Source organism: Pezoporus occidentalis, unplaced genomic scaffold (assembly GCF_034315485.1).
Source record: "Pezoporus occidentalis ecotype Australia unplaced genomic scaffold, CSIRO_AGI_Poc_V1 ctg16, whole genome shotgun sequence".
Lineage (NCBI taxonomy): Eukaryota > Metazoa > Chordata > Aves > Psittaciformes > Psittacidae > Pezoporus > Pezoporus occidentalis.
The window spans coordinates 7558125-7573350 of NW_026913425.1; the positions used below are offsets into that span (position 1 = coordinate 7558125).

Here is a 15226-nt window from a genome sequence, read left to right on the forward strand (position 1 = left end):
CCCATGGTACCCTCAAGTAGATCGGGGGTTCATGAGAAGTTAGAGGGGATAAAGCCAGGACAGTGGACCCCAGCTAACCCAAGGGATATTCCAGACCATGTGGTATCATGCTCAGCATGTAAAGCTGGGGGAAGGTTGACAGGGGGGCCACTGCCTGGGGACTGGCTGGGCATTGTTTGATTGGTGTTGTGCAATTGTTTTCATTTGCAACACTTGTCTTCTTAGGGTTTATTTTCCTTTCTTTGTTATTTTCCTTTCAATTACATTATTATTCTTAACATTATTATTATTAAAATGTTACTTCATCCCACAAGTTTTCTCACTCTTACACTTTCGATTCTCTTCCCCCCCATCCAACTGGGGGTGGGGAGTGACCAAATAGCTGTGTGGTGCTTAGCTGGCCCCTAGGTTTAAACCACAACAACAGTCTTACTGTTCTGCAAAGGAGACCCTCTGCAGTTTCATTTGGTGCCCATAACTCCAGAAAATCTCTGAGCATCCCTGCAGCATGCACAATCTTGTCATTAGCCTGCACCTCAGCCATCTCTTTTCCAGGCTTAGATCCAGTGCCAATTTAGCCACTCCTAAGGAACAAGAAATGCAGGATTCTTTCACATGGACAATAGGGTCCACACGAGAGCACATCAGCTGTTTTGGCCCAAATTTAGACTGCCTGAGGAATGTTAGGCTGATTTTCTTCAGGCCTGGGCAAACCATCTGCCAGGATATGCATGAACCCTCAGCTCTGTCCATCCCCATCCATCACAAACACACACACACGTATGTGCACACGCAGTTGCACGTGCAGCAGGAAGGAACTGCTCCATGAAGAAAGCAGCAGGTTGGACCTTACACTCAGGGCAGATTATCCCCCAAGGGAGAACACATAGGGTGGGTGATGGCAGCTGTGTGAAGGCACAAGACTGTCCCCATCAAACTCATCGATGATGACTGGCAGTACAACCCAGATCTGCATTGGTACCAGATGGACAGCAAAGATTTTGGTTCAGATGTGAGCAAGGCTTTTGGTGGAGTCCAGCATGAAGTGAATTTCTTCACTGAAGCTGAGAGAAGGGGATTAGAAACAGAGCAATAGGAATTTCTCAGCTCGGTGTGCTAGGACACCTTCAGACTCTCACCTGGTGATGTGACTCAGCCTTTGCTCATCCATATAGCCAAGACAGACCTGCACCACAACTCAACTGTGCCAAGTCATGTCCAAAGCCGGCTTTTTCCTACCTATCCACATTTACACTCATGTTTTTACATACAGCTGGCAGATGGGGAAACTGCAAGGTCTTGCTTTTTAACCATCTCGCTGAATTCACTAAGGCAGGGAACAAGGCTGTGTCTGGTCTCATCAACATACTAAATACTATGGTTATCACACAGAGAGCAGCAACAACTCCAGGGTGATTAATTACCAAAGGCACTCCAACTCTCAGAAACACAGTAAACAATTAATATAATTTAACTTTACAGCTACACAAGGATTAAAATACAAAAACAAATCCACTTTTTTCTTTTCATTAGACAGGACATAAACTCTTTTGTGAACAGCCTAATAAAAGGAATTTCCCTTTAGGGCATTACTGATGAAAAATGACAAGTGTAATATCTCTACGCAGCACTTTCCCTAGGATCTGTCAGCAAATCTCCAAGCCTTGCAGTTCCAACTACTCTGAGTGAAATTTTCTCTTTCAAGGCTTTTATTAGGAGCTACTTTCCTCCTAAAAGATATTGGGGTTCTGGCATTATGAGTCTGGTTCATTAAAAATGAAATTTTGCTCTTATGGATAGATAAATGTGCTGTGAGAGGATTAAGCTGAAGTGCAGAGCATTCTTCAAATGAACTGACATTTTTTTGCTTGAAAGAGCCAATGCTTCTATCCAAAACATCTGTCTATTTATACCTCCAATCACCATGGCATCCAGTCACAACATCATGTTAAAAACAAACACAAAGCCACCCCTTAGTTTGTCAGTCATCATTATCAGCATGTATGAGCCATCAGCTCCTGTTTGCATTGCTCATGCAAGTAACATCTACAGCTTCCAGGATGCTGCATCTGCAGTCTGAATGAGTAGCACTCACTTCAAAGTACAGACAACAAGCAATGCTGAATCCTTAAATCCTTCCTCCAATGAGTTTTTTTTTTTATCATTGGTTTTTAAGGTGGAACTCCATTGGCAGCTTGTGTAGGCAAAAGGCTAAAAAGAGATTTGTCTTTCAGTGACCTATTAACATCTACTGCTATATATCATAGTGTCTAAGTATCAAGGCATCAATTAATCTTAAGTGAACTAAAAATCCATCACCTCGTATTCTCCATCAGCATAATTAGTTACAGCTGCAGATAAAGCATCATTCCATTCTACTATGCACGATATCATATTGATTTACATTGATTTATTTGGAAGACTTGCTTCTGCTACCACAGCTGCTCGAGAGAGGGGGTGAAGGGAGCGTGCAGGGACAGCTTTATTTTGCCTAAATCAAATTAAGAATGGACTCTGTGTGCTTAAAATTCATTTGAGGCTCAGGGAGCAGTCTAACCCACTTGCTTTCCATTGCTACAAAACACAGCACATAAATTAGCTCATTCCTCACATGCTAACCTTCTCATTCTGCTGGCTCTCCCTGTGTACCTTGGTTAGGGACTGAGCTAGCCCTGCTCATCCTAAGGGGCACTTGAGGACACAGGAACAGCCACTAAAATTTGGTACCCGCCTCCCAAAGAGAGCTGAGAGCTGTGGTCTGGGCAAGATGTGGGCTGGGCTGCAAAGGTGTTACTTCCTGGGGAGCAGAAGGCTGCCAGTCCCATGCTGTTGCTGCTGGAAGGATATGGTGATGGTCGTGGTGCAGTTGAGGGGGAGGACCTCTTTTGCTCACCCCACAGACTCTAGCACTCTAAACTCCCTCCCTAGTGCCTTGTAACTTGGAAGCTTAAATTAGGTGGGATGAATTATGCCATCTGTTGTTACATGTATTATGTATGTGTGTGTTTCTTTAATTTATAAATCAGGCTGCAGTCAATTAAATTGTATTCCTTATAAGCTGCTTCATTTACCAAATAGGCTATGTCTTTTCTGTGATCATTACAGTATAGACCCTCTGGATTTAGCCATCCTAGGATGGGTATTCAATTGCTCATATCTGAGGAAAGGAGAAAGAAAAAAAAAAAAAGAAAGAACAAAGCAGAAAAAAAGTGCAAGGAATCTCTGAGCTAAAGATGTATTGCTGGGTTAGTTTACAATCAAGATTTAGTTTAAAGCATAATTCATAGCAAAACAAACCAAACTGCGGGTCATAACTCTGAGCACAAGTTAAATGGAAAGCCAGGACACTGAAATGCATGCCCAGGTCCCCTCCTGTTCTCCAGGATAGCTGAAATGTAATGTATGCTCCCTCCAGAGCTATGCAGGTCACTGTCTGTAGTAGAGTATCAGAGGAGAGAGGCTGTGGCCACCAGTGACAGACACAGGCAAGAAGATGAACATGTGGCAAAGTAGTGGGAATATCTGAACTGCCAGAGCCTGAACCAACAGTGCCAAACAGTGATATAATTCTAAGAAAAATATTTTATTTGAAGTTGAGCCTGTGTAGTGTGTGCATGGCAAGTTTAGAACTGCCCTGTGATGATTTATGATTACCATACATTGTCCTGTGTCCAGCAGGCAGTGTGTGAACATGTTGCTTCAGCTCAGTGGGAGGCATGGAGGACTGAGAATAATAGCTCTGGAAGCCACCTTTGTGAAGCTTCAGAAAAACAAATCAAAACACTAAGAAAACAGTTCAGATAGCAACTTTTTAAACACCTCCCATCCTTTTAAAATCAAGCTTTCTTCCCAAGGCCTACAAAACCCACCACAGTCCCAGAAAATACAAGATGACTGATGAGCTGTGGCTACTACTTGTTATAGGCATCACAACTGTTTCACTCCCACTGTAAGCATACTCCCCTATGTCTCACCTCTTGCTGTAAACTCCAATCAGTTAATTTTGGATTAACCCCATTGCTTTTGTATTTCCTGGGGTTCTTCAGTGAGGATGCGTTTTTCCTTTTCTTTGGTGTTCAGTCCTTCAGTATCCCTTGGCTGCAACCTATCATTCCTGTTCTGACTGCCGCCTTCCAACACTGTGTCCCTGGTACCCAAAGTCTGAGCAGCTTCTTGTCACCAAGTCCAGGCTTCCTTACTGCTTCCAACCCAACCACGAAATAAAGAAATTCAAGACAATTTCTTTCCTGGTTTTGTTTTCTACTTCAAAGATGTCAGAGCTGCCACTAGTGGCAGTGTGTTTGTAATAGTGGTGGTATGCTTGCTTACACTGTCAGCAGCAGTAGCTGAAATTTCATACGCAACTTGTCTTTATACCATAGAATCATAGAAAGAGATTGGAAAGGACCTTAAGATCATCTAGTTCCAAACCCCCTGCCATGGGCAGGGACACCTCACACTAAACCATCTCACCCAAGGCTCTGTCCAACCTGGCCTTGAACACTGCCAGGGATGGAGCATTCACAACTTCCCTGGGCAACCCATTCCAGTGCCTCACCACCCTAACAGGAAAGAATTTCTTCCTTATACACAATTTAAACTTCCCCTGTTGAAGTTTTAACCCATTACCCCTTGTCCTACCACTATAGTCCCTAATGAAGAGTCCATCCCCATAATCTTTAGAGGCCCCCTTCAGATACTGGAAGGCTGCTATGAGGTCTCCATGCAGCCTTCTCTTCTTCAGGCTGAACAGCCCCAACTTTCTCAGCCTGTCGTCAGACGGGAGGTGCTCCAGTCCCCTGATCATCCTCGTGCCCCTTCTCTGGACTTGTTCCAACAGTTCCATGTCCCTTTTTATGTTGAGGACACCAGAACTGCACACAATACTCCAAGTGAGGTCTCATGAGAGCAGAGTAGAGGAGCAGGATCACCTCCTTCGACCTGCTGGTCACACTCCTTTTGATGCAGCCCAGGATACCGTTGGCTTTCTGGGCTGCGAGCGCACACTGAGGCTGGCTCATGTTCAGTTTCTCATCAACCAGCACCCCCAAGTCCTTCTCCACAGGGTTGCTCTGAATCTTTTCTCTGCCCAACCTGTAGCTGTGCCTGGGATTGCTCCGACCCAGATGTAGGACCTTGCACTTGGCATGGTTAAACCTCATGAGGTTGGCATCAACACACCTCACAAGCGTGTCAAGGTCCCTCTGGATGGCATTCCTTCCCTCCAGCGTATCAACCGAACCACACAGCTTGGTGTTATCGGCAAACTTGCTGAGGGCACACTCAATCCCAATGTCCATGTCAGCAACGAAGATGTTGAGCAAGACTGGTCCAGACACAGACCCCTCAGGGACACTGCTCTTTACTGGTCTCCAGATGGACATTGAGCCATTGACCACAACTTTTTGTGTGCGGCCATCCAGCCAGTTCTTTATCCACCAAGTGGTCCATCCATCAAATTGATGTCTCTCCAATTTAGGGACAAGGATGTCGTGTGGGACAGTGTCAAACACTTTGTTACAGTCCAGGTAGATGACATCAACTGCTCTACCCCTGTCCATCAGTTCTGTAGCCCCATCATAGAAGGCCACCAAATTGGTCAGGCAGGATTTCCCCTTAGTGAAGCCATGCTGGCTGTCACCAAGCACCTTGTTGTTTTTCATGTGCCTTAGCATGCCTTCCAGGAGAATCTGCTTCAGGATTTTGCCCGGCACAGAGGTGAGACTGACTGGTCTGTAATTCCCTGGGTCATCCATTTTCCCCTTCTCGAAAATGGGGGTTATATTTCCCTTTTTCCAGTTGTCGGGAACTTCACCTGACTGCCATGATTTTCCTACTGTGATGGACAGTGGCTTAGCAACCTCATTTGCCAGCTCCTTCAGGACCCACAAATGGATTTCATCAGGTCCCATGGACTTGTGTTTGTTCAGGATCTTAATATGGTCGCGAACCAGATCCACTCCTACAGTGGGCCCAAGGTCTTTATTCTCACAATCCCTGCGTCTGCCTTCCAAGACTTGGGTGGTGCGGTCAGAGCCTTTGGCAGTGAAGACTGAGGCAAAGAAGTCATTCAGAACCTCAGCCTTCTCCAAATCCTGTGTAGCCAGTTCTCCTGAGAGCTTCCAGAGAGGGCCCATGTTGTCCCTAGTCTTTTATTTGCAATGTACTTATAGAATCCTTTTCTGTTATCTTTCACATCCCCAGCCAAGTTTAATTCTAACTGGGCCTTAGCTTTCCTAACCTGGTCCCTAGCTTCCCAGACAACATCCGTGTATTCTTCCCAGGCCGCCTGTCCTTGCTTCCACCTTTTATAAGCATTTTTTTTCCCCTCCAAGTTTCCCCAGCAGCTCCTTATCTATCCAAGGAAGTCTCCTGGCCCTCCTGCTGCACTTCCCTCTAGTTGAGATGCAACACTCCTGAGCTTGTAGCAGGTGATCCTTGAATATCAACCAAGAGCCTTGGGCCCCCCTGCCCTCTAGGGCTATATCCCATGGAACCTTACTAAGCGGGGTCTTGAAGAGGCCAAATTCTGCACTCTTGAAGTCCAGTCTTAGCTCTCTCTACAATTACCTAAAGCTTGACATCCTGCACTTTTCTTAGCTAAATTATGCCTGGCATATTACTGAATGCCTCAACTTCAAGGGGCCAAGTTTTGTGGTGTTGAGCCATACGTGCACATAAGACTACACTGAGGAGCCAGTGGAGAACTAAGCTGGTAATAAAGTAGATTTTTGGATAGAGTACAGTTAATGAAGACATAACATACTAGTTAGTGAAGAAGAATGGTGACAGGACTCACTTGTCCTAGAAGAGTATTTTACCAAGTTAAAGAGAAAGCTGAGAAAGCTGTTTTGTACATATTATGGAAATCGCTAAATGACAGGACATGAAAATATCTGCTCAACCATATGGTCTCTGAGGCAGGAAAATATCACGCACATGCATGTTCTGAAAAGTGCCTGACCCATCAGAAATGACTGAATAATCACAAGCCAAGTATTGTGCTGGAAGGGACCTATGGCCATTAACTCCAGCTCCTTTGTCCTGTAAGCATCACCAAAATCCACATAAAACTTAACATGTAGCATAATTACACTTTTTCTTTGCATTCCATCTTCTCAAGCAGATTTCAAACAAGAATGCTGACAGTTTAGACAAATCACTGTTTGCTACACTGTCAAAATCCTAGATTACCTAATATCAGTTAGTTACGTCTGGATTGTTTCTTCCAAGTCTCTCTCACTTGTGAATGAACTGTATACTTCTTCAGCTGCATTTCTCATTCCTCTTTTGACCTCAGTTTGAGCTACAATGAAGCCTATTTAATCCAGGCCACCACATTTCTCAACAGATGCTTCTTGCGTGCACTTGCAGCAAGGAAAAGCTGTAAAAATGCCTTTTTCTTCTGACTTCCTGAAGTAATGCCTGGGGTCTGGTATGAAGCTGAATGTGCCTGTGAGTACACTGAGATGGAGGATGTACATCTTCACCCCCTATGAACCTGGCAGATACCAGGCTGTTCTTTTGGATTCAGGATGTAACATAGCATGAGACCTCCATGTGAGGGTAATTCCGGTAAAGAGCAGCAAGCAAAGTTTCAGGAAGCAGGTGAGCTGTGCTAATTTAGCACAGCTTGGTGTGCTGGGATAGGAAAGGCTCAAGAGGGGCAGTCACACCCAAGGAAACAAGAAGAAGGAACTATGGAAAAAAGTTACTGCAATAAATGTGTTTGTCAAGGGACAGAACTTGGACTGTCAGTGGTCTTGAAAAATAATCCTGGATACATACCTGGCATTAGGCCCTTTTCAATTCTGTGTGGTCCTGTTGCATACAATGTGCATTAATGAGTTGTCTTTTTTCTTGTTTCTAACAGGTTTCAATAAAGTCTGTGTAAGAAATCAGCAATTCTCAGCAGAGTGTGTGACAGAATGCAAAAGTCTAGAGGAATGGCTATCCAGAGGCCATGGCACTGGCTACCAGTTTATGTATTACCCTGTAACTGAGTCCAAGTCAACTCACCATTATACCACCAAAAGGAATCAAAGGTTGAATGTACCTCTTTATATATATTTTGTCTTTTTGTGTGTGTGTGTGTTTGTTGCTGTTTTGGTTTGGGTTTTTTTCAAGATCCTGACATACAGACCATCATAAACTATGTCAGGTTGAGATCTGTGACCTGGATGGCTGGTCCTTGCTAGGGATGGAATGCAAACAGGGAAAAGGGAAGAAGTGTTGACTAAAATGGTATCAGCATGATACAGTTTACAGTCTCAGGAGGCTCTTTGTGTTCCTTAGGACAGGTGAGAATGCATTCCATCCACCTCAGCAGGCCAGGAATGAATGTGCGGCCTGCTTTTCCTCAGGACATGCTTTCATCTGTGGCTTCCACTTTGTGACTTCATCACTATTGAGGTTTAGATGGCTTTTGCTAAGGGTAGTGGTACTATAGTTTGTGCAGGGTCCTTCCATGTTAAAAAAATAATGGACTGTACATTGCCAGTAAAAAACGTGCCTTTCTATACATAAAAAACCAGCAAAACAGGAAAAATCCCAAACAAACAAGTAAACAAAAAAAAAACCAACAAACAAAAAAAAAAAACAAACCAAAACCAAAAAAACCTCAAACAAAACGAGTAAATCCCTTGGAGAGAAAGAAAGTGCAAATGCTTTATATAAGCATGTCCAGACTTTCCCTCTTTTGGCAGTACAAAACAAATTCTCAAAGCAAAACTGGCAGCTGAACTCTGTGAGCAGGAAAAGTGCTTATTCCCACAAAGGTGTAAGGCTCAGAAAACATTGTCTGTCAATTACACAGGCCAATCCTCCCACACTCTTAGCGATGTGTTACTGTCATGATTTGGTCTACGTTTCCAGCATATTTCCAGCATATTTCCAGCTTTTTTAGATACAGATAATACTTATTCCCACTTATGAAGTAAAAGTTGTTCTTGCTGCTGCTCTTGTGTGTGTTTTAATGTTTGTTTATGTTCGTTGTAGGCCTGGGACCAGCTGCTTGTGTTTATGAACGAGCCACTGCATATGTTAAGCAAGGCTCAGTAGAAAGCTCAGCTATATGCAATACAGAAAATACTGGTTATTCTTCTGCTGCTTGTTTCCAGGTTAAATCACTTTGCTCTTCAGCATGCCACCTGTAAAATAGGGTTATGAACTCATTAAGCTAAAAGAATATGGTACAGTTCTTTTTTTGTGTGTCTCTTTCTCATATGTGTGTTTTCTGCTGTAATGCATTGACTTGCTAAAGCACATGCTAGATGTGTCTATTTCCCCACACTATTTTTACTCACATGAACACCTGACACATAGCTATTTCTGGCTATGTAGCCTGCTGAACATCCCAGGTATCACTGTTGAGCATATTAAGACTCAGGCTTGTGGGAAGATTGCCCCAGTTTAACAAACCATTCCACGTAAGCAGAGCTGTGGTCTTTTTTGTCCATACCCATAGCACGTAGCAACCACAAAGCACTGAATTTATTTAAGCTTGCAGTGCAAGAGTGGCAAATTAAAATTGTGTTATTATGCATTTGCTGCGGGTTCAGAGCTAGTGTGCAGATAGCCCTCATGGCTCAGCTGGTGATACTGATTTCATATACCTTGGTAATTTTGACCATGAATGCACCATCACGCTCATATGCCTTCAGATCATAAAAAGTACACGTAATACTACTTGGGGAGCCTCTCTGCAATATGGTTTCACCCTATCTGATGTTTATGTTACCCTGCTTTCCACATTAGATCTGTCCTGCCCACTGTGGGACTAGCTAGCTCCTGCATGTGTTGGGAGATACGTGGTATGCAGAAAGACAATTCCTGTTTTCTTTCCCTAAGTGTAACAGGCACATGACATCCACTGTAACATGTGAGCAGGAAGAGATTTAAGCAACTGGGTGATGCTGATTAGTCCATCTCTCAATCATCCTCTCTTTCCACTAGTCTGCCCTTTCTAAGCACCTTCTGGGTGGCTTCAGCAGCAGGCTTGGTAAGTGGAAAAAAAAAGACAGAAATAAGCAACAAGCAGAGAAGCATTTGTTCAGCAGCAACGTGGCACTCTGAGGGCTCAGAAAGTCTGCCAGGGTGGTAAGGTACAAAGATGCCTGAAACCACAGTGCAAGAAGTATCCTCTTGCTCACTGCTGCTCGCATTTGGGTCTGACTGACCTGAGTGGAGACAAAGGGTAGAGTGAAGGTTGCTTTAGCTATGAGCAGATCTGGTATTTTGCAAACCTCTAGCTCGGGGGGGTTGGGGGATGTAGGGTGTTGTCTTTTATTTGGTTGGTTGGTTTGGTTTGTTGTTGGCACGTATGTGTGGGTTTTTTCCTTTGTTTTTCTCTTTTTTTTTTACAATCACTCTTTATAAAGAACTGGCGTGTGGGAAGGCAGACAGAACAGAATGCTAATTCTCCTTCTCCCCGAGTTGCCCCTCCCAGTTCTAACAGATGCTGCAGTCTGTCTACCTTCATCCTTATTATGCTTTTTGACACCCTAATATGATAAACAGGACATTAATAATTATTACATTATTAACAAACACCATTAGCAGTATTTTCCACATTGTTAACATGGCTTGAGAGATCACTGGAGGTTAATGAAAGAGTCTAGCTGGACCTTTTGAAACAACCCTCCATGTTATTTTTCAGTGCAATTCCCTATGGATAGTTGAGCATGTTATTTCAAATCCCCAAGATGTTAAAGTAGTTTGAGCCACACTTTTTAGAAAAATGTCAGAACTGCTGAGTGAAGTTATAGGGTCATCATTTAAGTAGGTCAGAACAGATATCTTACAGGCCTTTCCTGACCTTATAAAACTACTAATCTAAGAACGGTTTCTCTAGTGAGATAGGAACTCATCCATCAAGGCCTTACAAAGCCATATAAATTCTTTAAGGCAATTTTAATTAAAAAGTGTGGGTTTGAGTTTTTTTTGGTTTTGGTTTGTTTTGGTTTTTTTTTTAAACCAAGACAAAGCAAGCATACTCAGCTCTGAGGCTGATTTGCTCAGTGAAAATGCGTTGGAGTTATACAGTCCCCTATCCTGGGAAAAGTCAGCACTCCTTAAAATGAAGACTTGCAAAGACTCATCTCATGACCCTCTTCCATTTTAATTATAGATTTCTCTTGTGAAAATACTGTTCTCATGAAGCTGATATCCAGACCACTGTATGGTTGATTGGACAGCATTCTCCACTGTTACTGACTGCCAGGTTTTTATGTTTGTTCTACCCATAGAATCATAGAATATCACAAGCTAGAAGCACCCCATAATGTTCACTGACTGCAAATCAGATTTCTCCCGAAGGCCTCTCTACCCTGGAGGGCGTCCATGGTTCCTCCTAGTTTAGCATCATCAGCAAACATACATTGATGAATACTTTATTCCTGCAACCAGATAGTTTATAAAAACATTAAAGACCACTGTCCCTAAAATCAAGCTCTGGGGAAACCAACTTCTCACTGACTGCCAGCCTGATATAACCCCATTTACTAAAACTCTCTGAGCCCTACCTTTCAGCCAATTATTCACCCACTGTATTACGGACTTGTTTAGCTGTTTCCTGGACATTTTGTCCAGAAGGATATGGTAAGAGACAATATCAAAAGCTTTGCTAAAAGCAAAACCACTCTACATCTGCTGGCTTCCCTTAGTAAACTAGATGGGTGAGCTTTTCATAAAAGGAAATTAAGTTGGTTAAGCAGGATTTTCCCCTTGTGAACCTGTGCTGGCTATAACCAATGACTGCATTGTCTCTCAAGTGTTTTTCAATAACTCCCAGAAAACATTCTCCATAATTTTACTAGTCAGTGAAGTGAGACTGACAAGCCTCTAATAACAAGGGTTTCCCTTTTACCCTTCTTGAAAGCTGGCACAAGTTTTGCCAGACTCCCAAGACCATTGCCGAATAGTGGAGAGAGGTCCTGAAATAACAACAGCCAGCTCTTTCAGTACCTTGGGATGAACCCCATGGCACACCACAGACTTATATGCAACCAGCTGGAGCAGCAGTTTAGAACAAGTTCAGAGTCCACTGGGACCTATCATTCACCCACTCACAGTCTTCCAGCACTGGGCTCCATGGGTCCTAAGGCTGATCATCAGTGTTGAAGACAAAGGCAAGAAGGCATTAAACTACTCTGCTTTACCTACACCCCTATTTGTGAGGTGCCTGGCCTCATCAAGTTATAGACAAATATTATCTCTGATCCTCTTTTTCCTGTTAACACCTTTTAAAAAACCTTTTCGGTTGTCCTTCATAGTACTGATCACCTTGAACTCTCATCAAGGTTTGGCTCCATTAATTTTCTCCCTACAGTGGTGAACAGTATCTCTGTCATTCTCCCATGTCACATGTCCTTGCTTCCAATGTCCACATACTTTATTTTTCTGCCTAAGTTCTAGACAAAAAAATCCCTGCCCAGTCAAGTCACCCTTCTGCCCCAGTTGCTTGATTTCTGGCACTTTCGGAATTTCCCACTCCTGTACTCTAAGACATGGCTTTTAAAAAGTGACCATCATTCATGGACACCAATACCTTCAAAAGCAGATTCCTGGGGGACCTAACTAGCTTCTTCAACTGCCCTGTTCTTTTCCATACAAGAAGATGCTATGCAATTCTTATTAATGATACATGTGAAGATAAGCAACAGACTTAATAAGGTGTTAAGGGGATAAAAAATAAAAAAGCAGGGAAAATACTCTTTTCTTATCTACCTAGACTGAGAGTCTAGCAGCTCAGAATCAAGTCTAACCCCAAAGTAAAGAACATAAATTAAGCAATTTTACTGCACCAATTTTCTTAGTGAGAGGCAAGTTTGAGCAGAAAGTACCAGGTGCCCAAGAGCTGTTTCCAAAAATATCTAGGTCAAAGCAATTACTCTGAGTGGAAGCAAAACAAAAATCTTTCTTGTTTTGCTTAGTAGTGATGTCCAAGGTCTTTGTGCAGGTGCACGAGGTGTCAGCATTTGACAGTCTTGAAGTTCACCCTGTAGAAGCTCCTGCTGCTGCAGTACAGTATAAGCAGTATGGTATCTCTTGAGTAGCACGCAGTAAGACTTACCAGATACTTCTCAGAAGTGAGACCAGTGAGCCTGACAACAAGGAAAATGAAATGCTACAGTGGAGGCTGTCAAGAGGAATATGTTCATAGTCTGGCCTAAATCTTGATTAAGAAACACTCAAGAATTTTCAGTAGTAAAATGATGGCATTGCAGACTTTTTTTTTGTCCCTCGTGTCAGAATTGTTTTACTTAGGAGAAAGAAACAGCCTTGAAATTGGACATTAATTTGCATTAAGGTTGCTAACAAAGGACTCACCATGGCATGGTTTAATGTTCAAAGCACACTGGAAAGCAGATTGTTATCTGTAATAAGGCATTGAGAATCCCTATTAATAGGGGCCTTGCCTTTTTTTGCATCAAGAAAGTGGAGACAAATTCATGAAGCAAAATACTTTCAAGCACAGCTAAGCATGAATTGCTAATAATCCAGGCCTTGAACACTGTGAATTGCAGAGACCTTGAACTATTAAAGTCTCTTTTGGTGGTAGATCCCTTTTCTCCATGCCTTACTGATAGCTGTTTGTAGGATTTTCCAATTCTCAGTTTTCCAAATTGAGATACATTTAACAAAATGCACACTTCCTGCTTTTTTATAAAGCAAATTAGCAATTTGCCTATTGCATCTCTCTCTCTGATTTAAGAGAAGTAAAATAACCAGGATCCCATGGTTTCTGACAACAGGTGAGCAGAGCAGAGTTCCTGAAGCACTGGGTGACAGAGCTCATGGTATTAACCCCAACTGGCTACTGTTGTCATAGTGAGTTTGGAAATGTAAAGTCAAATTTAAGTACTTCCCTGGTACCATCCTGTAATATCATCGATACTCTTGCTACAGAAATGATGTGAATCGTAAATGGGGAATTTCTATGGAACAGATTCTTTCTCATGGCATCATCTCTGCTATGAAAATTGTAAATCTCTACAATTTATAGCAATATAGGACCTGAAAAAATCCTGGTTTTCTAGAGATGCTTAAACTTTAATGTATGAATGTGTTGCCCAGGGAAGTTGTGAATGCTCGATCCCTGGCGGTGTTCAAGGCCAGGTTGGACAGAGCCTTGGGTGAGATGGTTTAGTGGGAGGTGTTCCTGCCCATGGCAGGGGGGTTGGAACTAGATGATCTTAAGGTCCTTTCCAACTCTGACTATTCTATGATTCTATGATTAAGCATGATTCACCCACTAGGATGCAGCCTGATAACAAAAGTATTGCAAAACACTCAGTTATGGTGTCTTACTGTTTGTTGACAGCTAGAAAATACAAAAGCTGCAACTGGGGGTAGGAGAAAGGGGGAAAAGGAAGGGTGATTCTAATTGCAACAGCAATTGCTTCCCATAGGACACTACAGAAACAACATACTGGAGTTTGCAGGTGCAAGACCTTGAGATTAAGAAACTGCAAATCAGAGGCTAAGAGCATCCTGTGGGAGCCATCCTCTTATTTTGTTTGTCTTCTTCTTCGCAGGAGGTATAGTTCAGCTGAAGTGCTCAAGTAACAGGGAGAAGTAACCTGTCTTTCAGGATGCTCATTACTCTGGTGCCAGCTCAACCAGAGCTGAGGACGAAACCTCCACCAAAACAAAGAGAAAGCATCTCTTCTGTCCTGCTAGGTACCTACTGCAGTTTTACACTATTAAACATGCCCTGCAAGAGAAACAAGAGTGGCTTTGTTCTGTTTCTCAGCAGCTCATGCAGAGTTTGAACTGAAGCAGCAGGCTAGAAACCCCCTCACCGCTCTCCCCTTTACTTCCACTGTGTCCAAAGGATCAAGAGACACGCACTCCCAGAGCATAGACAAAGCTTCAGGCACAGAGTGCAACTTTCCTCGACACATAACCAGATGGAGATATTCTAACTGGGAATAAAAAAGGATGGCTTTTATTTTCTTACCTTTGGGAAACATTTTAAGAGCTACCCTGGTGAATTCCTACCCATTATTCCACATGAATTACTCATTATTTTCATTAAGGAAACCCAAGCCGTGATACAGTCATGTAGATGAAAGAAACCTGTAATGTTCTCTCTCCCCCATCATACGTTTTCATTTTTAGATTACTCTTAATCTGTATATACTCAAATTAGGAAAATGTATAGGGTTTATTAGCAATTAAACTTTAGGATTTTTTTCCCCTACTGATTTTTCATAGATTTATG

The 15226-nt window shown here is 42.8% G+C and overlaps 1 long non-coding RNA gene across 1 annotated transcript in view; it reads left to right on the top strand.

Moving 5' to 3' along the window:
- The window catches only part of LOC134160353 (uncharacterized), a 142273-nt gene extending 128022 nt beyond the window's left edge, over window positions 1-14251 (top strand). Inside the window, exon 2 of the long non-coding RNA XR_009963530.1 lies at window positions 14150-14251. This is a non-coding gene — a long non-coding RNA (uncharacterized LOC134160353). The remainder of the gene's footprint in view (window positions 1-14149) is intronic.
- Window positions 14252-15226: the final 975 nt, after the last annotated feature.